This window comes from Sander lucioperca, chromosome 2 (assembly GCF_008315115.2).
Source record: "Sander lucioperca isolate FBNREF2018 chromosome 2, SLUC_FBN_1.2, whole genome shotgun sequence".
In the NCBI taxonomy this organism is placed as follows: domain Eukaryota; kingdom Metazoa; phylum Chordata; class Actinopteri; order Perciformes; family Percidae; genus Sander; species Sander lucioperca.
In genome coordinates this window covers 21818538-21846331 of record NC_050174.1, presented here as the reverse complement: position 1 = coordinate 21846331, position 27794 = coordinate 21818538, and the positions used below count along the sequence as shown (strand labels likewise).

General features: G+C 41.7%; 2 long non-coding RNA genes across 2 annotated transcripts; one reads left to right on the top strand and one right to left on the bottom strand.

Annotated features, from left to right (window-relative positions):
- Positions 1 to 292: 292 nt before the first annotated feature.
- LOC118493751 lies at positions 293 to 27794 on the bottom strand. Its single transcript, XR_004895741.1, has 4 exons — positions 27764 to 27794; positions 16229 to 16314; positions 5251 to 5258; positions 293 to 302 (listed from the first exon to the last, which is right to left on the bottom strand). It is a non-coding gene; the product is annotated as an uncharacterized LOC118493751 (long non-coding RNA).
- Positions 13263 to 23168, top strand: LOC118493750. Its single transcript, XR_004895740.1, has 3 exons — positions 13263 to 13456; positions 17012 to 17014; positions 23156 to 23168. It is a non-coding gene; the product is annotated as an uncharacterized LOC118493750 (long non-coding RNA).

The window sequence follows — 27794 nt, the reverse complement described above, 5'->3', positions numbered from 1 at the left end:
TGTGCATGGTTTAAAAACCTCAGGCATTTCTTTGTAACCTCATAACCTTAAGTGTGTGTGTGTGTGTGTGTGTGTGTGTGACTAATTGTGCAACAATCTTGTGAGTTCATCAATCTTGCCATCTAACTCTCGCTAAGAAAGCAAAGGTCAAACTATTCAATTTAATTTTATTAATGCCTTTTTCCCTGTAATATCTGCCCACAGCATGGTTAAAGGCCCCATATCATGCTCATTTTGAGGTTCATACTTGTATTTCTGCTAGAACATGTTTACATGTGTTGATGTTATTTTTCTCATACTGTCTGTCTGAATGTACCTGTATTCATCCTCTGTCTGAAATGCTCCGTTTGGGCGTTTTGTCTCTTAAAAGCCCCCCCGAAAAAGCCCAGTCTGCTCTGATTGGTCAGTGTTTCGGGGTTTTCCACATCTGCACTCTGTGTCTCTGCACCATCAATGCAGCCGGGGAATGACTGTAACGGCACTTTAGCAGCACTTTTTTTTGTGTGACATCACAACCGTACGGAAGACCTGACGGCTCGTTTACAGGCACAGTTTCTATATACAGACTGTGTGCATTTCTCTGTGGCTTGAGCGTTTTAATACTTTTCACAGTATTTATATAGCAACCCGACCTGCTTTATAAAATTTTTAAAAAAAGACATTGAAATCTCTTTTTTTTTTTTTACAATATGGGACCGTTAAAGTATTGTATACAGTTTTTTCCAACTGCTTACACACATTTTCAAAACTATGTCTCCTTTTTTCAAAACTCTACACACAATTCCCAAAACTGCACACACAAAATGCAAAATGCCTCACATCTCCTTCACAATGAAACTCTGCATTCAAAATATCATAAACACATCTCAAAATGAAGCATTTGCATCAAATGGCAAACACTTTTTTCATAATAGTAACTTTTTGGATATACCATGTACACACTGTTGTTCTAAATCTAAAGCTCTTTTGTCTTTCATAGGCTTATATCTACATTTACAATGTTCTAGAGAGAAAGTCATCTGCTGAAAGTGGTTGAAAAGTTACAGTAAAACAGAAAATATTTGTGTGTTTGTGCGTGCTTGTGTGTCGGGGTGGGGGGGGGGGGGGATTGTATGCACTTTGTGCAAAACAAAGTCTGATTGATTTTTAATGCTGAAATAGTAATTAGATAGTTGCATGCAGTATGGACGCCACTGTAAAGCTACTCAAGATGGGCTTCTCCCATTGGTCAATCTGTGGTTGATCACATGATGAATAAGTGTGGCCCTGATCTCATCAGAGATGGCTCTCCTTCTTCCTCTTCTTCCCTCCTCCTCCTCCTCCTCCTCGTTGTTGTCCCCTGTCTCTCCCTCCTACTCCCCTTGCTCTCTGTCTATTGTTGGCATCCATTGTTCAAAACAGGTAATACCTTTGACCTATGTATAGGCATATACTAAAGCAGTGATTGGTTAGTGTTCAGTTATGACATAATGTGTTTGCACATGTGAGGAGAGTGTGTGCGCCCTGGTAAATAAGTGTAGCATTTTGATTGGGTGTGTTTAGAAAAGGAAAGTCACTTCCTGTTAGATTTTTGTGTCTTAGGTAGAGAATTGTGTGTAATGTTTTATGCAATTGAAAACTGAGTGAAAGGCTGAGAAATAGCTTATGGTTTTGGAGATTTGCTGTGTAATTTTCAGAGGTGTGGACTCGAGTCATGTGACTTGGACTCGAGTCAGACTCGAGTCATGAATTTGATGACTTCAGACTCGACTTGACAAAATGTACAAAGACTTGCAACTCGACTTGGACTTTAACATCAATGACTCGTGACTTCACTTGGACTTGCACCTTTTGACTCGAGAAGACTTGCTACTTCCCACTGGGGAAGAAAATGTTCACACGGCCGCGCCGCTCTCAGTTTATCTGCATCTGTGAAAAAAATGTGCACCACCTGTATGCATGCAGAGAGCACACGCGCTGCCTGCACGACATCCAATCACTGTAGTCCCACGTTGTTTTGATTCGACAGCATCTAAGCAGGCACATTGCAAGACAACCAATGAAGCACAAGCAACAACGCGCCAGTTGGCAAAATGATACCGAAGATAGTTTCGTTTGGCTATAAAAATTACGAGGTAGTCGACAAAAAAAGAGTTGCAATTTGCAAAACATGCGGGTTACAAGATTACAGACGGAGCTGCCACAACGTCCAACTTTGACACCTGAAGTTGCACAAAGAAAGGTAAGTTTTGAACGAATGCTAAGCACCTTATCGGATGTATGTACCGTAACATACTAGCTGCTGCATATTTACTGTCTCAACGACACAGTAAACGCACGTCTCCCTTGCTGGTTCATGCTTACAAAAATAGGGATTTTTGAACCCTGATTATATGAGGTACATGAGTGTAGCACACTCAGATGGAAAACCTCGCCAACATCATGTCAACGTCCGTTTTAAAGTAACGTTACCATAACACAGTCACAGTAGATCCACCATTAGCCTTCCCTTTTCATATCAGGTTGTATTCGCTATAACTACCGCCTCGCTATACATTATCCCGCTTATTACATGGCTACCTACCAAATAAATACTTTGACACAAAATATTGATTTAAAAAGGAGTTTATTGATTTAAAAACGATTGTATTGCTTCCGCTAAACCGAACTGCGTCCATAGCAACGCTCTGTTTTTCATGGCAACGGTCTGTTATCAAGAAATAACAGACCGCATTCTACATTGGAATTCAACCAAGCCATGTAATAAAATAAAATAATAACGATTATAGTAGTAATGTTCAGAGATGCAATAGATTATTATAGTTATAGTGTATAGTACAGTTCTTAACTAATGGGAATATTGTTTAGCTTATTTTTGGTTTAATTTGGTTTACTTTAGTTATTTAATTTATTCAATTATTTTGTTTTGCTATACTTTTCATGCCAACTTGCCATGGCCCCCCTAGCACCCCCTCGCGGCACCCAGGGGTCCCCGTCCCCACTTTGAAAACCACTGCTATAAAGCATATGACTTCAGTTTCTTGAGAGAAAGGGCTTTCTTATGACTTTTGAAGCAGTGAAAATATTCTTAATATTGCATACACTGAAACTGAAATGACTTGAAATGACTCGAAACTAAAATGGTAGGACTTTGGACTCGACTTGAGACTTGTTGGCTTTGACTTGTGACTCGACTCGGGACTTGCCTCATCTTTGACTCGACTTGACTCGGGACTCGAGGGCAAAGACTTGAGACTTACTTGTGACTTGCATAACAATGACTTTGTCCCACCTCTGGTAATTTTGCACTTTGAGTGAGAGGTTTCAAAAATCGTGTGACATGAAAAGATTTTGTGTGTAAGCAGTTGGAAAAAAACTAAGTATAGCTAAGATTAGGAGACTAAAACACTTGGCTGAGGTTCAATAAGAGTTAAAACCTCACACACCCTTTTACCACCCAGACCCCAACACCACACTTCATAAACACACTGCACAACGCTTAAATATGACTTTTTGTCCAATATGGGAAAGGTATGGGAAAAGTCAAATATACAAAGAAGAAACACTTTCCAAATGCAGAAATCACACCCTACATTCAACTATTATAGGAAGGGAAAGTGCATGTCAGAGAAGATTACGGTGTCCTAAAAGAGGCCCAGGTCCGTCAGAACTTTCCTAACATTACAACAATGAGCTTTATGGGCCTTGGTTATTGTGACCACGCACCATTTCTGTCGGAAGGAAAATCTCTGATAAGGAAGAATAAACAGTGAAGATTAGAGGGACAGCCATAGATAAAGACAGAGAAAGCAACAGAGAGGAAACCAGGCCACAAAACTGTTACAGTGTGTAGGCAGTGATGAGTAATACATTGTGTGTGTGTGTGTGTGTGTGTGTGTGTGTGTGTGTGTGTGTGTGTGTCTTCTTCTGCAGATCTCATCAGCTAACTCCGATTCCAGCAGCTCCAATGTCTTAGTGCCACAGCAACCAATAGTGTGGAACCTACCAACCACGGAATTGACCAATCATGGCCCGTCAGTTTGGCTGTGATTGGTCGATATCTGAGCTCCACCCAGCAGTGGCTGCAGCAGGGCCCAGGCCGTCATCTGCTGCAGCTCCTAGGCTTCTTTTCTGAGGATTTTCCTCTCAAAACGTCTAGCTGTTTCCATTGCAAACCTCTTTAATATAATCTTCATGAGGAAATTATGGTTTTTATCCAATCCCACAGGCTTAAAACTATGAACAACCATGTACAAAAATAAAAGGATGTCAGGTAGCACTTTTCAGTTCAAAAATCAGCATGCAGGGTTTTTCGTGCCACAGCCAGCACCAAAGGAAAATCACGAAACACCTAACAATACATCAATAAAATCGTTTTCACAATACAGTGGTGCATTAAAACGTATCAGAATGCAGCAAATGAAGTCTTTGACGCTCCAAATTTCCCGAGGGAGGACCCCCAGACCCCCCCAAGTGTCCCCCCCCTAAAGGCCCATTCTGAGCCAGGAGCCATCCTAGTACATCTATGTCAAACATTAAAGACTGAGTTCAGGACTTTTCTAAACATGCTGGGCTTCTTTGCCAGCTGCTGAATGTGTGTGTGCAAGTCAACATACTGGACTGTCTACCAGAGAGGAAGAACAATGATTAAGCATCAAGGCAGCTTAGATGATTAGCATCCCAGCAAACTCTAGTAGTTTTGATGGTATAAACCAGGAACACTAATTTTAAGTACAATGTATTAAACTGGCTGATAAACAACAACAACAACCTTTCACTAAATAACACAGGTTATCATCAGTATTGGGCAAGTTACTTGAAAACCATAATCAATTACTCATTAAAAAAGTATTCCCTTATTTTACTAATTAACAGCAAAATAATATAGTTACAGTACTCATTACTTCCATTCAGTGACGGACTGGTAATCTGGCGTTTGGGCCGGCCGGCCAATCAGAGAGGCGCATGATTGTCACAGCCATGCGGCCACTTAATTGTAAACAGCGGCCCATATAATTTCTCTCGGCCCTCTTTCAAGCATCAATAATAACGCCCTATGGCCATACGATATTCAAATTTGCCGGAATCATTCACGTCTAGTAATAACGTAATCTGATCATTATATATACCACATATGAGTCTCTCGATATCACAGTCATGGTTACCCTCTACAGTCACGAACTTTTACATTAGTGTCTATTATTTTGTAGCAAAATGACTTATTCAGATCAGATGTTCAAAAACGTAAACGTGCATGATTTGAAATAAAACAAATCTACCTGCATTTCTTTTATTTGAATATTTGTTTGCAAAAGTTAAAATGAAGCAATGCCTTCTGGGAATTTCAAGACAGAATCGAGTAGACCGTGTCTGCATCTTTATATACTGTCTGCCTCAGAGTGGTTGTTGGAAGTTGAAAATTGGAAGTTGGAAGCTATACTGTTGACAAAAGGCGGGGGGGCAGAGAAAAAGAGAGAGAAATATAAGAGAGCACTGTTGGCTGATGTTGAAAAATACTGCAAACTGACTGATTTGTTTTTAAAATCAAGTGCAGCTTCAGCTAGCATTAGCGCTAATACTGCTAGCATGTTAGCGACACATCTGAGCCAGCACACCAGGGAGAAAGACCAAAGACAGTATATAAGAGAGAAAGACAGGACAGTGAGGAATATGAGGAAGAGGAAGAACAAAATGAGAAAGAGGAGGATGAAGAGATAGACATGGATAACGAATCTATGGAACTAACCAACACAGAACAACAAGCCTGCTGTTGGTATGAATGTGGATTACCTGAAGCAACAGAGATGGAAACCAGTGCTGCAGGAGGGAGTGTAGGTACAGTAAGTTTGGCTACTTCAGAATATTATATTATTATGGAGCGGCTGGCTTTTTTTATATGTCTGTTTTGGTGCAGTTGTTTATAGCACGGGAGTTTACATTCACCATCACTCGGGCTTCCATTACTTCCATTACTCAACACGGCTCTGTGCCAGCAAAGGTCACATCTGTATTGTGTAGAAATAGAAAAAAAACGAGACAATGTGATTTAACAACTGTGGAGTAAAGTCTGGCTACACCACAGACGCATTATGCCATAGGAGAAAAAAATGATCTAGGTTGTTTGCATGTCTTTTAACCAATCACAATCGTCTTGGGCTGCGCTAAGCTCCTGACGCAGCGACGGTGGCTCTGCTAAATAGCCTCGGGGAAGGAACTTGTTTTGGTGGAACATTTGCACCCCGCAAAAGAAAACACCACATACAACATTAAATGAAGTTAACTGTTGACACAATACAGTAACGTGAACTATTTAAATTAGCTGGATACATGGTTAAACCTCATTGGCTCTTACCAGTGTATCTCCGTGTACTTCGTCCTCAGCAAATCTCCGCCATTCGCTTCCAAAATGTCCCAGTTAGAGAGGAAATGCCCTAAACATATTCTCTGTAAATCTTTACAATCATTCCCCCAAAGAACCAAGCAGGCCTGCCTTGTTGCACCATTCAAATTGACTTCAAAACATTTTCAGCGTGTAGCATGCTAGCTCGAAGTTTTTTTTTTTTGCCGTAGCAAAGGAATTTTGAGAAGGGCTAGCTTAACATTAGGTGCCGAAAATCAAAGTTTGAAAAGCAGAAACAACGAAGAGACAGATCACAACGGTGACTTTGTGAAGTCTTGTCATCAAAATGAAATATTATATATAATAAATAGTACAATAACAACGTGACCTTTTTTCACTTCAATTATTGTACAGATTAAACAAATGAGATGTCAATTAGTGAGCGTTAGGGTTTCTAAGTCCAAGCTAAGCTAACCAGTTGCTGGCTGTAGCTTCATACGATACAGATGAGTACGGTGGCCCTGAAGGACAAAACACATAACATTTGGAAAGTCTAAGAGAGCCGCACAATTTTTTTTCCCAATCAAGGTAGCATAGGGCTAAACTGGAAGTTAGCTGGCTCGGACAAGAAGTCTCTTGTGATTGGTTAAATCATCGAATCTGCCTCTCCCATGGAAATCGGTTAGAGTGAAGGCAATGTCAGACTGAAGATGTGAAGAACTGAACACTCCGTTCATTAACAGTAACTAGTTCACAATTCTGTCTATCAGGCAAGTTCAGCACACAACATTTCTAAAACACAATGTAAAATCCGGTGAATTGAGTTTAAATCGTTTTATTTTTGCAGCTATATTTTAAAATTGGGATGATGATGATGATGATGATGATGATTGTGAAGCCTTTTGGTTGTTGACTGATGCTCCAGTCTCGTGTCCAGTTTCTCTTTCAGCACTTATTTCCTATTTTCTGCAACAGACCCATGCACTTACGTTGTAGGTTGTTAACGCTCTTTCACATATGCTGTCGCAAAATGTACAGAACTGGATTGGTGGGAGGAGTGAAGCCGTGTTCAGGTTAATGTTAGCAATATGCTGCTACACCATTCATTTCAATAGAGGCACCGCATTGACACCGTGGTAAAACAAATACAGGATCGTCTGGCAAAAACAGAACCAGGCTCAAAGTTTGACCCAATAAAGCAACAAAGTGCTGCAACACAGTGCTGTTTTAAAGGAGTATTACAGTCTGAACATCTGCTAACCTGCAACGTAGCGTAACTGAGACAAACACACATTGTGTCAGATAATTGCAGCATGATATGATTTTTCGAAGCCAAACTCTAATAAACATGGAAGCGGGGTTGGCTTTTGAACGCCGGCTCTTTGGCTAAAGTGGAAAAGACAGCTTCCTGACGAGGAGAAAAACAAAGTGCGAGGCACAAAGAGGCGGCTATAAACTTTTGTAACGTAAAGCCCCCAGAAATCCAAATTAAAACACCACCATAAAACTTCAAAAAGGTGCAGGTCCAATCCAAGCAGTTCCTCCTCTTAGTCCCTACAGCCTGTTCATCCATAACCCCCCCTGCTAACGTGGCTAAGTGCTAACAGAAAACAGCAGTGGGTTTAGAGGTGTGCAGGAGTGGGAGGGTTAGTTAATAGGCTTTCAAAGCAGCTAATATGGAAAGAAGGACTATTTAAAAATTGCTCAGAGGGAGAGAAAGAGGGACATGAAAAGAGGAGAAGAAAGGAGAGGAAGAGGTGACCTGTGGCCCCCCGATGTCATACTGGAAACCGCCAGAGGGGGGCCATTTTAAAACGCCTACATAAAGACATTTAGGAGTTTGGGGGTGCCAGCGTGGCAACCAGGTAGCTGCTGATCTTTCAGCTTGATGTGTGTGTGTGTTTGTGAGTGTGTGTTGGCCCAGGTACTACTGAGCTGCATTCAAAGATGGCTGTCTTCTGACTTTGTGGCATGGTCTGATGTTGGAGTTTTGAAAAATATGGTTTCTTTGCCACCTACGTCGTTTGGTCCATTTAAAGCGACCTCCTGGATTGTTCGTGGAATAGTCCGATCCATAACATTTGGAAAGTCTAAGAGATCCACACAATTTTATCCCAATCAAGTTAGCATAGGGCTAAACCGGAAGTTAGCCGGCTCGGACAAAAAGTCTCTTGTGATTGGTTAGATTATTGAATCTCCCTCCCCATGTCACGTGTGTTTACAGTGTTTGCTGCGTTTGACAAAGCGTGAACGCAAACCGAACCAAATGAAAAATGCAACAATGTTACAACTTCACCCCCGAATCGCACCGCGTCCACCGAACTATACGCGTAAAAGCGCCCAAAGAAAAAAAAAAAATGCACATCTCTATTTATTCTGACGATGTTTCGGCCCTCAGGCCTTCTTCAAATCAACAATCTGGCCTGAGGGCCGAAACGGATAAATAGAAATATGCACGTGGAGCCAGAATGTGCGATACTTCGCTCTTATTTTCAAGTCTACCTCCAGTGATAGGCACCTCACCACAACCCTTGGTGTGCGTTTTTTTTCAATCTTATATACTGATGTTGGAGTTGTAGAAGCTGAACTGGTGTCTACAAAGCCTCGACAGGCAATCTGACGCTGATGTTGTTTCAATCTACTTTTCATCGATGTTGTAGCCATTGCATCTAAGATTTGACGTTACATTAGCATTAACTTGGGATTGTATTTATTGCCCCCCCCCCCCCGACGATATTATTTCCAATACTCACCCTCATGCAACTCTGTTTTGGTCTCCTCCTCCTCCTCCTCTAGATTTGGGTGACTATTCTCTGTGTTGATCACTACTAGTGATCCCTTTCACATTACACATTACTCATTTGATCTCTTGTTAATCTAAAAATATTGAGTAGTGCACTTCTAAAGTTAGGAGAAAGTCGGGGTCATATTTTCAGAGCTTTGGCTATTTAAGTTGATACAATTGTACTCAAAGTAATTTCAAAGTTCTGAGATCACAGCAACATCACTATCACATAGTATACATAGCCAGCAAGAAACAAGATGGAGTGTCAGCAGAGGAAACAAAGATACTTTGATAACATAGGAAAGAAATGAAGAACAAGAAGGGATAAGTGGACATGAGGATGGGAGGAAGAATATAAGGTTAATAGAAGTAGTTAGAAGCACATTTAGGGGAGTTAATGTGATGCTGGCGTCTTTTTCTCTCTCTCTCTCTCTCTCTCTCGCTGACTTTACACAAACACACAGTAACAGCCCAATAAGAGGTTCTGGTTTCTAAGGAAGCAGTAAACGCATCAGGCATCCCACCATGCTCACTGCTTCTTCTCCTTGATCTTTTTGCTGTGTAAAAAACCTGCTGCCGCGAGCGACACCAGACACACACACACACACACACACACACACACACACACACACCCCGAGCATGTACACTGCAGTAGTAATCAGTTCCAGTGTATTTTAATGGATCATTAGTGCTAACGTTAACAGAACGGCAGCCGTAGCGGTGATATAAAGAAAAACGATATCTTCTTAAATTGCTGTGTATCATCTATTTGTGATGTTCAGCGCAACTCACATATCCCAGAATGCCTTGCATCAACAAGCTGTATAGAGAGCCAATGTCCCGACTTCAGTCTTTTATCGTTTTTTGTTGTTGGGTGGCGTCCCTTGAATCCAGACTGGTCGGGAAGATTTGTTCTGGTGGAGATATGCAGAGAGTTGGGTAAAGACAGCGCACTCAAGTGTTTTGGAAAGAAATGGCCGAAGGGAGACAGGTTTAATTATTTTTCAACCAAATAGGTTTGCTCTCTATAGCTAAGTTCCCCCTTCATGACAACTATAGGTTGTTACGCATTAAATGATATCAAGGCTTAAAGTTATGCATACTTAAGGGAATGCATAACTTTGAGTGAGGTGGGTGCTGTCACAGGAGGCGAGCATAGTGTGTAGGCTTCTTTCAGCCCGCTCCACCTCTTTGCCCATTTTTGGATCAGCTGGGAGTTAAGGCTGATTTATAGTTCTACGGAGGCTCCACGCAGAGCTTTGGCCGTAGCCTACATGAGTGGGCTGAAGTTTATACTTCTTTAAGAGTGTCTTTGAGAGAATAGCAAGGCCGGCGTGTGTGTATGTGTGTGTGGGTGGGGAGTGTGCGGTAGAGCGAGTGAGAGAGTGACAGCAATTAGCTTCCGTAGAGTACTCGGACTCTAGAGGCATATAATGAGAAACATTGTGTCTCCCCTGTGCTTTCTGACCACGGTGGGACATCTGTAGCAGGAAATGTTAACCCTCTCAGAGAGACATGAAATCAAGGAGAGCCTCTCCTTGATTTCATGTTGCCGAGCGACGTGCAGTTAAATTTTTCGAGAGGTGCACGTCAAGCTACGGCATAGGGTCGGTATCTATACGTACCCACGTACGTAGCCACGGCGTCGATATAACCCTGTGGCATAAATTGGCCACCGGGAACCGCCCACTTTGAGCTTTTGGTTCTTCAAAAACCTGAGACTCACCGAGACTTTGTCCATATTTTATACAGTCTATGCTAGCCACCCTTCGGAGGGTTTGGGGTTGTGGGAAATGGTGAATGGTTTTTGTGGCCTTTTTTGAGTATTTTTTTGACACATTTTTCGACGTTTTTGTGGCCTTTTGTAGTTTTTTTTTCCGAAGTCTTTGGCACATTTTCCAACATTTGTCGCCTTTTGAAATTTTTGTCTCTTTTATCGTTTTTCTTTTTTTAGACAATTGTTTCGATGTTTTTAGTCGCTTTCTATAAATACATGCATACGTGTCCCGGGACCTCCCGAGATAGTTACAGATCCCCCAACCTCCTACTGCCACAATAAACGCATCGCGAAGGGCTGCGACATATCTTGAAAGACCGTCGAGATTTTTTGTGTTAGTTGAAAGAAAATATCAGTAGAAAACCACACATTAAAATGTAACTGTCATTCTTTTTTTAGTGCTTCCTTTTGTGTTCCGTTCAATGTTCAATGAAAGAATAAGAAGAAAGATATTTTCCTTTAATTTGTTTCAAATCCGACAAGCAATTTCTTAGATGTAAGCCGAATACTCAAAGCAGCAGAGATGCAGAACTGCGTACACTTCAAATATCAGTTTATTTATCACAAGTAATATCAATATCCAACAGATATTGAACAACGCTATGGCATATTTTCCTCACATCATGCACCCCTAATGTCATGTAGTATGGGACTGGCCACATACCCACAGGCTAAAGAAACTACACACCAAACTACAGTATAACATGCAGCCAGGAATGAAAAGAACATAGCTTGACAGCTGTTTTTGAACCAAGTTACAGTGTTTTAGCGAAGTTTCAGAAGAGCACCAGTGGTAGTAATGTTAACAGTATAACGAGCGGCTGCGTAAAAACACACAGTGTCCCTTCTCTCTTCACGCTGCCTCTAAATGAAAAGGTTGGAGGCTTTTAAACGCCCCATCACACCTGCTGCCAAACACAAAGGTATGTTAAAAGTTGAGCAAAGGTGGCGTGGAAAAGAAGGAAGCTATGTGCTGAGGGACGCTGTGAGTTTTATTCCTCAATGAAGGGTCGACACGGCAGCAGCGGTGGAAGAAGTATCCCGATCCTGTACTAGTACCACACTGCAAAAATACTCTGTTAAGTCTGTGTAAGTCCTGCATTGAAAAGGCTACTTAAGGAAACGTTTCTAAGTATCGTTAGGAAAATGTACTCAAATTATTAAAAGCAAAAGTACTCAATGCAGAAAAATCTGATTAGATTAGACTTTTTGATCCCAAACTGGGAAATTGCAGTGCTACAGCAGCAACATAGCAGACACACAGCACACATACAGAACATACAGGACATAAAAAAATAGGATAGAATACAAGAACAAATATTCAAAAAGTACAATCCACTTGTACAAAGAAATGTACAAACGTATGTACAAGTTGGGGATAAAAATGTACTTAAATAGTATTTATAAAGATGTAAGTAAAGTATATTTCTCTCTGAAATGTGGCGGAGTAGAAGTAAAAAGTGGCATGAAAAGCAAAGACTCAAGTCAAGTACAAGTACCTTAAATATGTACTTAAGTACAGTACTTACTTAAAGTAAGTTTAGTTAGTAAATGTACTTAGTTACATTCCACCACTGCAGGGCAGCCACGTCATTTCAGAATGAAAAAGAAATTCATGGTTTGTTTTTTTTTGCAGCTTTGAATGAATGCCACACATCTCTGCCATTTCTTTAGATTTCAGAGGGAAAAAAACAGATATTTTCATCGGACTGTACATCTGAGGAAGAGTAAAGAGAAGGATATGGGCTATTATAGAGAGACAGAAAGTAGGAAAGGAAGAGCGCAGTGGTCAGTTCGCAGACGCATTAGTTCACACACACTCACACACACACACACACACACGCACACACGCACACATTGGGAGTCTCTAATTTGTTGTGTATTTATAGCAGTCTGAGTGGCCTGGACGCCACGGTGGATGGAGGAAAATGTTGAGGCGTGATTACACACTACTATTCCCAGCCCTCCCTCTCCCTTCCTCTAACTACTGTAGCACACCAAAGCTTTACTGTTGGAGCTTTTATTCTGAAAGAACTATAACAAACTGCAAAAAGAGGGGCAAATGAGCAATACTCCAATACTAGCATTCTGGGGGTTTTCAGTCTCCTCTTCCAACTCTGCAGTTCTACTTATCATTCATTCACAAAAAACATCAGATTTAAACATCGGAGAACGTAAAGAACGGGATGACTTTGTCTAAGCCACACAGTACAAAAGCAGTAATGCATAAACGTTTATTGCTAGTCTAGTTCCTGGATTTAGTTCCATAGTTTCTGGAACCTTTTGATTGAAAAGTACTCTTAGGCTACATTTACATTGCTACGTTTTGGTTTAAAAACGAATATCTTTTGCTACGTTTACGCCTCTCATTCCCCCTGCTCTGGCTTTTCAGAGCCTCCAAACCGGAGACATTTGGAAACACTTTTGACCCGGTTTTGGTTTGGAATCTGCGGGGTTGTGTTGCAGTCTCACACGAAGACCTTTGGCAACACCGACACTGACGCCAATGTTTTGCTGCCTGATTGGGTCATGACGTCTGGTTCTCTGAGACTTAGCTACTAACGTTACCATGGCAGTATATAGTAGCCCAGTATACAAGAATGTTGATGAGATATGCAGTTTGAGCGTGTTAGTTTAAACGCAGATCACTCCTTCTACTGGAGCTAAAAGCACACGGAGTGTGTACCGAGTTCGCTTTTGGCTCAAAGCTACGGTGGCCGAAAGGGACCAACACACTGCAACTTAAGAAAACACATGCAAATAGACAAAACACAAGCAAATTAAGATACATCTTCATTAATTTGACAACACATGCGCAGCATTTAGCAAACATGCTGCAAATACACACAACACAACCAAATATGAAAACGCGCAGCAAATACAGAAACTATGCCAAATGAAAAGCACACAAACCCCGAAAACAAATGCAACAGAAAAATGCTGCATCCAGTCTACACAACGGAAGCTAATTTTTTCATTAGATTTTTAATAAGTGTTCTACTTTTCAGTAACATATATGGGCTAACTAGTCTTAGCTAGCAAGCACTTGTAGAAGTCAGTGCTCTTTTATAATACTGTAAAAGACCAAACGTAAAAATGAATATGCACCTTTTTATGTCGCCTCTGCTACTCTTTTCTTCCCGTTTCCAAAACAAACCTCATCTCTCTCTCTCTCTCTCTCTCTCTCTCTGTCTCTGTCTCTCCGCGGGGTCAAAGATCAAGCTGTTCCCTCCCCGAGCCCTGGAGAACTTCCGTTGTGTAAACTGGATGCAGTGTTTTTCTGTTGCATTTGTTTTCGGGGTTTGTGTGCTTTTCATTTGGCATTGTTTCTGTATTTGCTGCGTGTTTTCATATTTGGCTGTGTTGTGTGTATTTGCAGCGCGTTTGCTAAATGCTGCGCATGTGTTGTCAAATCAATGAAAATGTTTTCTTAATTTGCTTGTGTTTTGTCTATTTGCGTGTTTTTTTTTTTTAGTTGCAGTGCGTTTGCCCCTTTCAGCCACCGTACAACTCTGCTTAAAAACCAAAACGTATCAATGTAAATGTATCCCTAGGGACAGTTTGAGGAGTTTGGACATCCAGAGGGAGCTCCGAGTCGTACTGCTGCTCCTTCATGTTGAAAGCAGCCGATTCAGGTGGTGGGGGGGCATATAATTAGGATGCTTTCCTGTCCAACTGAGAGGAGACCATGAGGGCAGAGCCAGAACATGCTGGAGGGCTTGCAGACCCCATTAGGCCTGCTAACATCTGGTATATGAGAATCACATCGAGGACCAGACATATACTGTAGAGTATTGACATGCTTTTATTTCCAAAAACATTTTTTTTTTTTTTGACTGTATTATTGCATCTTCTACCATACATTTTGGTCGACATAAAACCCTAAAAAATAGTCAGGAAATAAACTTTCTTAGCCATCATAGAATTTAGCAAATCAAGCAAAAACAATGATTACATTTTTAAAAGTAGGCCACCACACAGCCGACTCACTGTTTCACAGGCCTGAATATATGCAAACTCTCCGGTTGTGTGGGGATTTATGAGAATCAAATTTGGCAAATCTGCCAAATTCTGCTTTGCAACAGTTTCCTTTTTCTTTTTTTTTGGTTTGGTGCACAAGTAGGCGGGCCAATATTTAGTGTGATCCTAAATTGATATGCGGGTCGGATCAAACTTTGCGATGAGCAGGGTTTGGCCCGCGGGCCGGGAGTTTGACACATGTGCCCCAAGAAGAGAGGAAGCACTTCTAGGGAGAAGGATATCTGCTGCCACTGTGACATGGCCCTGTGTAAGCAGCAGATACTGGATAATGGAAGGTTGTAATGATACAGTGAGTCCAATGTAACAAATCCAACAAAGTCAAATTTCAGTTCCACACATTGTTCCAAATTCAAGAGGAATTTAGGTAGATTGGAGTTGATGGTTTGGAGGAAAGGTGCAGTATACCCTGTGTGTGTGTGTGTGTGTGTGTGTGTGTGTGTGTGTGTTCGGGTTGACCTTGTGACATCTCTGCATCTGTACAGCCCGTTCTCATTCCCAACTCGTCAAATACTGACGCTTGGTCACTGGCTCTCAGAGTCAGATACCGACGCAGAACTCACCCTTCAGCGTCTGTATGGAACGCACTGGGCTGGAGAGCGGGGTTCGTGTCCGGTTATTGTCCCGCATGTCACTTAAACATATATTTTTAACCCCCACCCACGCTCTTTTCCTAACCCAGACCCGGACCTAACCCTAACTAAGTGGATTTACCCTGCATGTTGAAAAATGACGCCAAACGAAAGAGGATGGGTCAAACAAACAACACAGGACTTTCACCCAGGAGAGCGTGGTTCGTGTCCCATTGTTGTCTTGCGTGTCACATTAAACATACATTTTTCAACCCCACCCTCCATAAGTGACACCAAGGGGTCCTGACCAGGCGAGTTGACGCCAAAGAGGTACCGAGAGCGTAGAATATTGCCGCGGATGTGGCATTACATTCGAATTAGTTGACTGATTCGTCTGACAGATTGAAATTCACAATGGAGCTAGTCTCGCTTTGCCAGACCTTCCTCCACAGCGGTGCGGAGGAGGGTTTGGCTAGTCAGACAGCATTCCGGGATGGGAGAAAAACGTGCTCTGGTTTATTGGCATTTCTTTAAACCAATCACAATCGCCTTTGGCGTCGTCGCTTTGCGCCGGATGGCGCAGCGGTGCCGCTGCAAAAATAGCCTCGGGAAGGAACTTGTTTTGGTGGAACGTGTGTACGTTCAACGGTTGTTTTAGTCGTGCAACAGAAAACTCAGACTGCACGGATAGTCTAGCTAGCTGTCTGGATTTACACTGCAGAGATCTGAGAAGCAACCGGAGTTTAGAACGCCAACACAAAGAAAGTGGAAGGTGACGGAAATCTGGCCTAAAAAGAGTGACACCCGGCGGAATTTCCGGTGACTATATATATAGACTACGATGGAATAAACAAAACTAGCTTCCGCTTTCCTCACCTTTAATGCCTGTGTGTGATGATGCCTCCTCACACACACACACACACACACACACACACACACACACACACTCCGTTTCCAGTAGGCAAACCTCTAATCATAAGAAAATAACAGGGGCGTGATCATAAAACCTCACATATTTCTCCCTTCTGCTTCCATAATGTCACATATTACAGACCATATGGCATCATGGGAAACACCTGCTTCAGAGCACACAGGTGGTACGATGAGAGAGAGACAGAGAGGAGGGGGGGGGGGGGGAGATTTAGAGGGTTCTTTTAGGGGATGTGGAGAAACATGTCATTTGAAGTGTTTTAACAGGACAGGTGATGCCTATAGTTGAGGAATGTGTTTGAAAGAGTATAATTATTTTTTTGTCCAAGGCACACAGGTTCCAGCAGATTGTCTCGGTGGTCAGCTTAGCTGTCGAGAGTTGAGAGCGTTTAGACACAAAAAAAATCATCAACATTTTAGCATTTGATGGAGGTTGGATCCATGCTACTGCTTTACCCAATAAACACGTGTTAGTTTAGTTTTTCATCTGATTTACCCATAGTCCAGCAGCTCCACTCTCAACCTTTTCTGTTTTAAGGCCTGTGCTAATTGACTTCTTATAGTTCATGTTGTGAAATGGTAATAGGAAGACTGTTTTTGTATTACCCAACAAAGAGAGAGAGAGAGGGGACAGAATCGGGACTGCAGAACTTCAGGCAAAGTAAACAAAGGAAGCAAGAAGGGAGAGAAGGACAAAAGGAAATATGCGACGTCATGTGTGCGAGAGATTAAGGCGTGTAGAGAGAGAAAGAGAGGGAGGACACAAAGTGAATATGCAGACTGCAGTAACAGGAGACATGAGGAAAAAGAAGCCCATGCCAGAAAGGAACCGTGAAGGAAAGAAGGAGAGAAACGGAAAAAAGGCAGATGAGGGACAAAATCATTAACTACAGTCACACGTCAGCAAACTACCCACACAGAACAAAAGTGTACTTAATGAAACAAGTGAGCTAATGCTAACGTAACACTGGGAGCTAAAGTAGCTCTGCACATCAACTGTCTGAGCAAAAATAGCAGTCTGCAGTTTGGTTCTCCTTCCATCTCTGAAAATGAAATAAATGCACTACAGCTGATTCCAACAGCTCTTCAAATCCAGCTGAGAGGAAAAAGGGACTGGAGACGCACACGTGCGCACACACACACACACACACACACACACACACACACGCACACGCACACGCACACACACACACACACACACACACACACACACACACTGCTGCGGTGGACTGTAACTCATGTTAGGGAGTGGTGAGAGAAACCAGAGCAGAGAGGAGTCGTTTACAGAGATGTTAACTCTTCATGTTCCATCCACACTGACCACATGGAGGCAAATTACAGGGCTACTGATAAAAATAGTGTGTGTGTGTGTGTGTGTGTGTGTGTGGGTGTGTGTAAATCCAGACAGCTAGCTAGACTGTCTGTCCAATCTGAGTTTTCTGTTGCACGACTAAAACAACCTTTGAACGTACACACGTTCCACCAAAACAAGTTCCTTCCCGAGGCTATTTTGCAGCGGCACCGTGGCTCCGTCCGGCACTTAGCACCGCCCAAGACGATTGTGATTGGTTTAATGAAATGCCAATAAACGTTTTTTTCTCCCATCCCGGAATGCTGTGTGGACTAGCCAGACCCTTCCTCTGCAGCGCTGTGGAGAAGTTTCTGGCAATGCGAGACTAAATACATATTAATTAAATTATTAATCATTAACAGTCACATTTTACTCATTTGGTTAGATTATTTAAGGTTACAAAAAAAATAGAAATGAAGAATTAGTTTTTTTTATTATTATTTCTTTCATTTGCCTATGATATTTTAGTCAAATTTTTGTATGGTTCTTGACTATTTGCATTTTTTTCCCCGATTGAGGTCAAAGTGGAGGTTGGAGATGTCACTTGACTGGTCTTAAGTCGCCGTAATTCCATAATCATCACACTATTAGTTGTGCACGAGGGTGTAGGTTTTGTTTCAACATTGGGCGGAGGGGGGGGGGCACATTATAACCGGTCCTCCCCCCCAGAACTTTTTGAGCGTCATGCACTTCATTTCCTGTGTCTGAAATCGTTGTAAAACAGAAATTTACTGGTACGAAGTAGGGCTGGATCCGAGTATCAGGCTATAGAATACGAATATTCGTTCGTTGGGTAGGTATTCGATTTTCAATTTTTGGGATTCGAATATTCACTTTTTGTTTTTCCTTCAATGCTGCATTAAAATTGAGACGGATTCAACTTTTGGAGAAACACAACCTGACATCACGCTGCGGTGACCAGTCATGAACCAGCGACAGCCCTATAGGACATGGGTTGTCCTTCATATTTTTTGAAGGGGACAAATGTACATTCAGCGGTTGAACGTAACTAAGTACATTTACTCAAGTTCTGTCCTAAAGTAAAACATTTCAAGTACTTGTACTTAACTTGAGTCTTTTCTATTCATGCCACTTTATAAACTCTCAGAAATAGCCGTGTATTAACAGTTGTATGACTGTGTATTTTAACAGAAAATGTCCATAGAACGTCATTTACAGTTCAGATTTCAGCGGTTAGAAATTGTGTGGGAAAATGAACCACATGCATGTTTCAGTAGATGTATAGTAGATTAACCCTTGAGTTGTACTCCTGGGTCAAAATTAAGCCTTTTTTAAGATTTTTTCTGACGTTTTTCTCACTTATTTTGACGTTTTCGGCACTTTCTTTCCATTACCACCAGTATATACACAACTAACACCAACTTATTAACACTAGTTTTACACTTCTTTTTGGAATTCATGAGCCTCATTTATATGAAATGATCGTGTGTAATTATTGTGTTAGAAAAAAGCTGAAATAATGAATCATTTTGACTAATATTTAAGATCAGAGGAACGTATGTTGATGGCTAATAATTTGTCATAGTTTAGTCAGGATAATGCTATAAAATTAAATAAAACACCCCAAATCAGTGATCTGATCCTTAATTTCAGTTGCAAAGAGCGTTTTATGGAACCATCCATGTTATTTTTGGGTAATTTGGTTGAAAGAAACCCATATTTCTGATATAGAAACTTTGAAAACGGGTCAAATTTGACCCGAGGACAACAGAAGGGTTAAAATGTTGTTTGGGTTGGTCATGTGTTACATATTTGAATTTGTGTTGGATATAACTAATGCTTGTTAACGTAGTGAGCTATATTCACAACACCAATATGGCAAATTGGTATCCAACACTTGGATTAGTGAGCGTCACAAAAAAGCATTGAAAAGCATTTAAAAAAAGCTTATAATGAATTAAAGATTGATAGTATGAGAGAACTTTAAAAAACAAACAGAAAATGATCTGTATTTTTACTGTAGCTTAACACAAAATTTCCGTTTTAAATTACGGGACAACGTCCCGGTAATGAGCTGCCAGAACTTATTTGTTATTTATTTCTTAGAGTCTACTCCTACTCCGCTACATTTCAGATACAAATATTGTACTTTTTACTCCACTACATTCATCTGACAGCTTTAGTTACTTTACACATTAAGATTTTTGCACACAAAACACATGTAGTTTATAAAATCTGATGTTTTTATTATAAATGAAATTAGCCAACAAAATAACAGCCTACAAGTCCAGCTGAGATGATCAGACCATTAAACACACAGCTGTTTGGATCCTTTACACGTTCTACAATTGGAGGATTTTTCTGCTTTGTGTACTTTTACTTGTAATACATTTTCCTGATGATACTTACATACTTTTGTGCGTACGTTTTCTTACGATATCATACGAACCGGTTGGTGAGAATGCGTTGAGAGGTCGATGGTGACAGGATGGAAACAAAGGCGGAGGAGAGAGGGAGAGGGAAAATGGAAAAGGCAGAAATACAGCGGAGGGAGAGCAAAAGACAAAAAAAGAAAGAGGGTGGAAAAGATTGGTCGCGGACAAAAGGAAAGAGGCAAAATGACAGATAGAAAACAGGACGGAAGGAAGGACAGAAGGAAAAGTGTTGGAGAAAAGCAAGCAAAAGAGAGCAGCCAGTGTGGCTTGTGGATAGAGAGGAGGAACAATCATAAATAAATAAAAAAACAGAGTGAGGACCTGGATCTGAGTAAAGTGGGACATTTGAGGAGGAGAAAAACGACAGAGGGAGGGGAAGATGAAAGGTGGAGGAACAAAATCGAGGGGAGGCGAAAGACCGAGTGAAGCGAGTGCACGGAAATCAACAAAGAGCAAAAGAAACGCATAAAACATCACTAAAAGTCTTTGAAATCCTTCATAAATCAGATAAAAATCCATTTACAAAATATCTTTAAGCGTTTTTTTATTTATTTTTTTTTTTATTTGAGTTAAACCATTACTACACATAACTGATATTACGTGTGATTAGTGTTATTATTAGCACTGACAGAAAGTGAGGATGAAACGCATCACAGACCAAACACTTCAAGAACATCTGGCTGTGATGTCATAATCGTGGGACGATGCCGACACGTCATTTAGAGAACGGAACGGAAGAGAGTCCAACAGTTTTTAGTAAAAGTAAAAAGGCGCCTCGATCTGATTGTTGATGATGCTGCAGATCAAATGACTTATTTCTCATATGTCAACACACACACACACACACACACACACACACACACACACACACACACACACACACACACGTGCACACAGACACAGACTCTGCAGGCAGTGGTCAATAGGCTTTGTAAAACATTGACCTCAATGGAAAAGAATGCAAACCCTCTCTCTCTTTCTCCCCCTCAGTCTCTCTCTCTCTCTTTCTCCGTCTCCTCCCCTCATGTGTCAGACACACACATACTGCTTAGATTAAACTGCCACGGAGAGAGAGAGAGAGAGAGAGAGAGAGAGGGAGAGAGGGAGAGGGAGAGGGAGGAATTACTTTCCCAACATTTGACCCACACTCTCTCTCCCTCTGTTTTTCCTGTCATCTCTTGTGTTACTCTCCTCGTCTTTCTCGGCTCAGCTCAGTAAGCTGAATTATCCCTGTTTTTTTTTAATATATATTTACAGCACTTACCTACAGGGCTACAAATCCACTGCTAATGTTTTTTGTGTAAGGGGTGTCCTAAGTTCATAATAACTACGTGGTGGTTTCAAACTGGCAATTTACTAAATCGAGGTGTGCCATTTCAACCTTGAGAAATGTCTCCGTTTCTTACTTTTCAGTACATACTTATTCTTCATCAGTGAATTAAAAATGTTATGAAGCCCTATATGGGTGCAACAGAGGAGAGAAAGAATAGGAATGGGTTCTCTTAAGACATCCATGATCATCACCAACTGCAGCATCATTTGTTAGCCATGCTAGCAGCATTGCTATGAAACTTTGGACTTAAAAATGTACGGTCCCCCCGGAGGACGAATCCTAAAAACTTTGGTGATCCCTTCACATTTCATCACGTGCACTGATCAGATCAAAACTCAATTTGTCCAATACTTTGGTTTATGACCACAACACCTGCAAAACTAAAGGCATTCCCATCAGCCTCAGCCGTACTTTGTGTTCACTGCTAATTAGCCAATGTTAGCACGTTAACATGCTAAATTAAGATGGTGAACATTAGTGCCTGCTTAACATCAGCATGTTAGCAGTGTCATTGTGACCATTGGGTAGCATGGTGACATTGGCATTTAGCTTTAATAATAATAATAATAATAATAATAATAATAATAACTTTACAGAATTACTGTGGCTAAGCTAAAGGAGGTTGTAGGCTGTGGTAAACAGGATTTTTTTAAAAAATATGTCCAGGGATGTAGCATTTCGGATATCTGCAGGGAGGGTGTTCCAGAGGGATGGGGCTGCAACACTAAAGGCTCTATCAACGAAGGTACAGTCTGGTGTGGGAAATGGAGAGCAGACCAGCGTCTGTATGGATGGAGGAGGTCGGAGAGGTACTGTGGGGCCAGGGAATGGAGGGATTTGTAGGTGAGAAGGAGGATTTCATATGTGATGCGGGACTTAATTGGGAGCCAGTGAAGGTGGATGAGGGTTGGGGCGATGTGCTGCCACGTCTTGGTGTGGGTGAGGGCCCTGGCAGCAGAGTTCTGGACATACTGGAGCCTGTCTAGGGTCTTTAAGCACCACATACAGCTTCAAGAGTTGCTAGCATGACTTTAGGTCCCTATTTTAACGATCTAAGTGCACGGCGTGAAGCGCATGGCGCAGGTGCGTGTAAGGCGTGTACAAATCCACTTTTGCTAGTTTAACGGTGGAAAAAAGGGTCCGTGCGCCAGGCGCGTGGTTCAAAAGGGTTGTACTTAGTGTCTTACTTAATCATAGGTGTGTTTTGGGCGTAACATGCAATAAACCAATCAGAATGCCATCTCCCATTCCCTTTAAAAGCCAGGCGCTTTTGTACCTTGGCTCATTGCTATTATGATGGAGGATTTACTAAGCAGGAAGGAGAGATTTTTTTTCGTACGTGAAGTGAAAGCGCGCCAGCAGATCATATATGGCACGAGCACTATGCCAAAACTATTTCCCATTGTAATATTTTTGTTTTTAATCTTTTGCATGTTTGTGTGCTGCTGCGCTTCCCTGTGTGTGTGTGTAACAGGCATAGTATGCGCGCTGTGCATGAGCCTAGGCGCATTTTACTAATCTGCTGTTAAAATAACAATGAAATGCTGCGCTATTGACTTTAGACCAGGTTTTTGTTGGTCAATGGCGCGATCACTTTCCGCTGCCTCAGGAAAGCAATACGCCAAGAATGCACCTGAACACACCTCCCTGTAAGACCAGCAACGCGCACGGATGGGCGCAGGTGCATTTGCTATTTAAACGACGTGGGCGCTGGACGGGAAATTGACAACTGCGACGGTCTTAAACTGGCAAAGACACTTGCGTCGGGCTTTGCGCTGCGCCGGGTGCAAGATAGGGCCATCATTTTCTTTCAGTGTGTCTCAATTCGGATACTTCCATGAGTAGACTAACATGTAGTCCACTGTGTACACTATGTACTCACTTGTGTAGTGTGTACATTTTGACAGGGTAGTGTCTTATTCTTCTGTTTAATGGCAAATTGCAGCCGGGGCAGAGTTTTACAGTACCGCCATCTATTGTCGCTATAGTTCTGCTCTAGGAAATATCCCAGCATCGTGAAACTAAATCCAGGATCTAATGCCTAGATCAGTGGTTCCCAACCTTTTTTCCTTGGCGCCCCCCCCTGCTTATGTCTAAGAAAAGCTGAGCCCCGCCCCTCCGAAACCGAAGTTGAGGTAACTTTCCCTTACTTTCTTTTTTAAGACATAGGAGTTATCAGCACTTTTACGTTTCTCCGCCATGTTTCGTTCATAAAATAGTGATGCCGTGGCGGCAGGAAAAACGAGGATGATAGCAGCTAGCAGCTGACCTGATGACAGCAAGGGTCCCAGGTTAAGAGGTCCTGGAGGTTTGACCTACTAAGTAGCTTGCCTACAAGTTTAAGTGAGAACAAAAATATATAGTTTTTATACAGACTTTTGTATACATTATATATTCTAGTGTATTATCATAATTTGTTTAACATGTGCAAATATTTTTTTTTTTTTTACCTCAAGCCAGATAAAGACTTGCGCCCCCCCTGTGATCTTTGCCGCCCCCCTTAGGAGCATTCCCCCCCTTAGGTTGGGAACCACTGGCCTAGATAGTGCTTATGAGACATTAGTCAAAATTGCATAAGTTTTCAAAAGTTTTTGGAAATATCTGCTTTTCCATAGATGGATATCCAATTAATTTGTAATACCACCTCACCTTTGTAGTAGTGGCCCTATGGCTCAGCATTCAAGGAAGTTTTCTCAGAATGATTGATGTCTTTCTAGTTATAACATTCAGTGTTTTCCCCTACCACGATGGTCCAAAATTATGTTAAAATGCACAGTTAGCACAGTAAAATAACATTAAAAGAAAATGACGTTCAAAGGGTGCCAGGCACCTATAAAGTTCTGAATTAGGAATCGCCCCTGGCTGAGAGACATTTGTATTTATCAGTACTTATAATTTCCCCATCTCAAGTTTTCCCAAAGCCAAAAGCAAAGTCACTAAACTGCTCTCCTGTTCAGCTTCGACGAGTCAAATCTCAGACTTGGACTTATCTCAGGAAATAAACAGAGGAAAAGGAAATGATAAAATGTGACAGTGTTGACCAAACACAGTTGGGTGGGTGTCTTACGTCTGTAAGTAACACTGTCAATGTTGTTTTGGTCACACTCTGAAGTCCATTTTTCCTGTGGGATTGCACCATTTTTTTAAATTTTTTTTTATTTATTTATTTTTTTTTTTACTTCTGGTTTACATGGGCTAAATTTCAGCATGCACTGTAAGAAAGAAATCCGTAGAAAAACCTGGCCGAAATTTACCGGTACCTTTTCCGTTAAATGTACGGACATTTGTGTTCATCCAAAAATGGAAAATTCTGTACATTTACAGTATATCCTCTATAAATCAAAATACGGAAAACACACCTGTGAAAAATGATTAGACAAAATTCCTTCATATTAACACAGTATATTAGCCCGTATTTCTACGGACTTTTTTGTAACCGTGTGTATAGCTACATCATGATGGAAGGGGATTAACTGGTCACATGGGTTAGGAGCTTTTAGTGGTTGTGCAGGACAAAGGAGATGAACCCATGACTGGGTTTTAAAAGCAGCGTATCTTAGCCTTTCCTTGATGACAAAAGGATTTCTTTTTAATAACGGATATGACGTATACATGCTTAATTCCTTACTGATATTCTTAAAGTGTGTTAAAGAGATGTATGTTGCTACGTTTAACCTGGTTTCTGATTGAATGTATTTGGTTATATTCTAACGTGTGTTGTTCTCTCTCTCTCTCTCTCTCTCTCTCTCACACACACACACAGACAGACAGACAGATACACACACACACACACACACACACACACACACACACACACACAGACAGACAGATACACACACACAGACAGACAGACAGATACACACACACAGACAGACAGACAGATACACACACACACACACACACACACACACACAGACAGACAGATACACACACACAGACAGACAGACAGATACACACACACACACACACACACACACACACACACACACACAGACAGACAGACAGATACACACACACACACACACACACATACACAGACAGACAGATACACACACACACACACACATACACAGACAGACAGATACACACACACACACACACACACACACACACACACACACACAGACAGACAGACAGATACACACACACACACACACAGACAGACAGACAGATACACACACAGACAGACAGACACATACACACACACACACACACACACACACACACACACACACACACACACACACACACACATACACACACACACACACACACACACACACACACACACAGACAGACAGACACATACACACACACACACACAGACAGACAGACAGACACACACACAGACAGACAGACAGACACATACACACACAGACACATACAGACAGACACATACACACACAGACACATACAGACAGACAGAGACACACACACACACACACACACTAACTAAAACAACTACACACACACAACTAAAAAGGTGATTCACAAAGCACACTTCTTTCTTTCTTTCTCCGTTCCATAGTTTATTGAAAAAAACTTTGATACGTGTTGTACGTGAGTGTTACAGGGCCACTCTGTCTAAATGTTTATGTATTTATATTACCTATATTTAACCAGGAAGTCCTTTGAGGTGGAATAAATCTATTTTCTGAGTGAGACCTGGCCAAGACAGCACACCAGTTACAGTTTGAATAGAAATAAAACAACAGAAAGGAATTGCAATCACCAAGCGGCATTTCTCAGTTACACAGACTTTTACTGTAACATGGTTTTTTTCCCCAAGGAGACTAAGGTTGTTAAAATATACAATGCTCTGAAGATGATTCCAAGTCCACGGAGCAATGTTTAATAGACACTGAGGTAAAAGGAAACTGCCTCCTCCTACTCTGTCTCATACTCTCTCTCTCTCTCTCAGTTTTTTGTTGGGGTTCTGCAACGTCACCCTGCCACGTCGAGGATGGGCAGCCTGCCTCTTTCTCTCTCTCCCTCTCCTTCACTGACACACAGACAGATAGAGAGGTCAACAGAGGTAACGAAACAGAGTGAGAAGAGATGAGAATAGACAAATCAAATCGGTACACATGTATCGTAAAAGAATAGAATCGGGACAAACGCATATCGTCCCAGCACTAATGAGTACATCACTTTCCTCTCTGAGAGGCAGATGTGTTGAGTTAAAAGCGAAGTAAAGAGTCGGAGCAGAAAGAAAAGAGAAAATGTAAAGACGGCAGACACGAAGACAGAGGAAGAGAAGAAATAAAGAGGGCTGGAAATAGACTGAGAGTGAGGAGTTTATTCTGAGAGCTGTATGGGCAGGGCCGGCCATCACCTCACTTTACCTCCGCAAGCCAACCTGGAGTTGGGAAATTACGAGCATTCTGGGTTTGAGTTTAGTGTGGTCATCAACATCAAAATTACTGATATATTGTGTCCAGTCCCGTACCATTAATAGTCTAATTAATAATGTAATTCAAGTAGTTCTGACCAGGTTTGCTCCTTCAAAGCTTTGAATGCTTTTTCACATCAATGAACGTGATGAAGACGAGTGTGCCTCGGTCATGCTTTTAGCCCCTTTTTTTTTAATTAATCATTTTAATCAACATTTCTGTAAATGCGCCAGTGTTAGCCAGTCGGCTAATTTTCAACTGTAGTCCTAATTACCTAGCATGCATGTCTTTATGGAAAGGAAGAAGAGGAAACCCACGCAAACACGGAGAGAACATGCAAACTCCACACAGAAAGGCCTGGAACTGAGAGTTGCTCAGTGGCGCATGAAGCCATCATGGACCCAAAAATTACCCGGATGATCGGCACTACTTCCGCCCATAGAGCAGGCGCACTAGAGCCCTCTGTTGGACGAGTCGGCTACTTCCGGTTTAGCGCTCAGCTAGTCTCGCGTTGCCAGACCTTCCTCCGTCCGGCTAGTCCACACAGCATTCCGGGATGGGAGAAAAACGTGCTCTGGTTTATTGGCATTTCTTTAAACCAATCACAATCGCCTTTGCAAAATAGCCTCGGGAAGAAACTTGTTTTGGTGGAACATGTGTAGGTTCAGAGGTTGTTTTAGTCGTGCAACAGAAAACTCAGATTGGACAGATAGTCTAGCTAGCTGTCTGGATTTACCCTGCAGAGATCTGAGGAGCAGTTAACCATAGTCCTCATAAATCAAACGGAGTTTGAAATGCCAACACAAAGAAAGCGGAACGTAACGGACATCTGGACGAAAATTGGGGACATCCGGCGGAATTGCCCGCACCACCTGAACAATCCTGGAAATGAAATGTTGT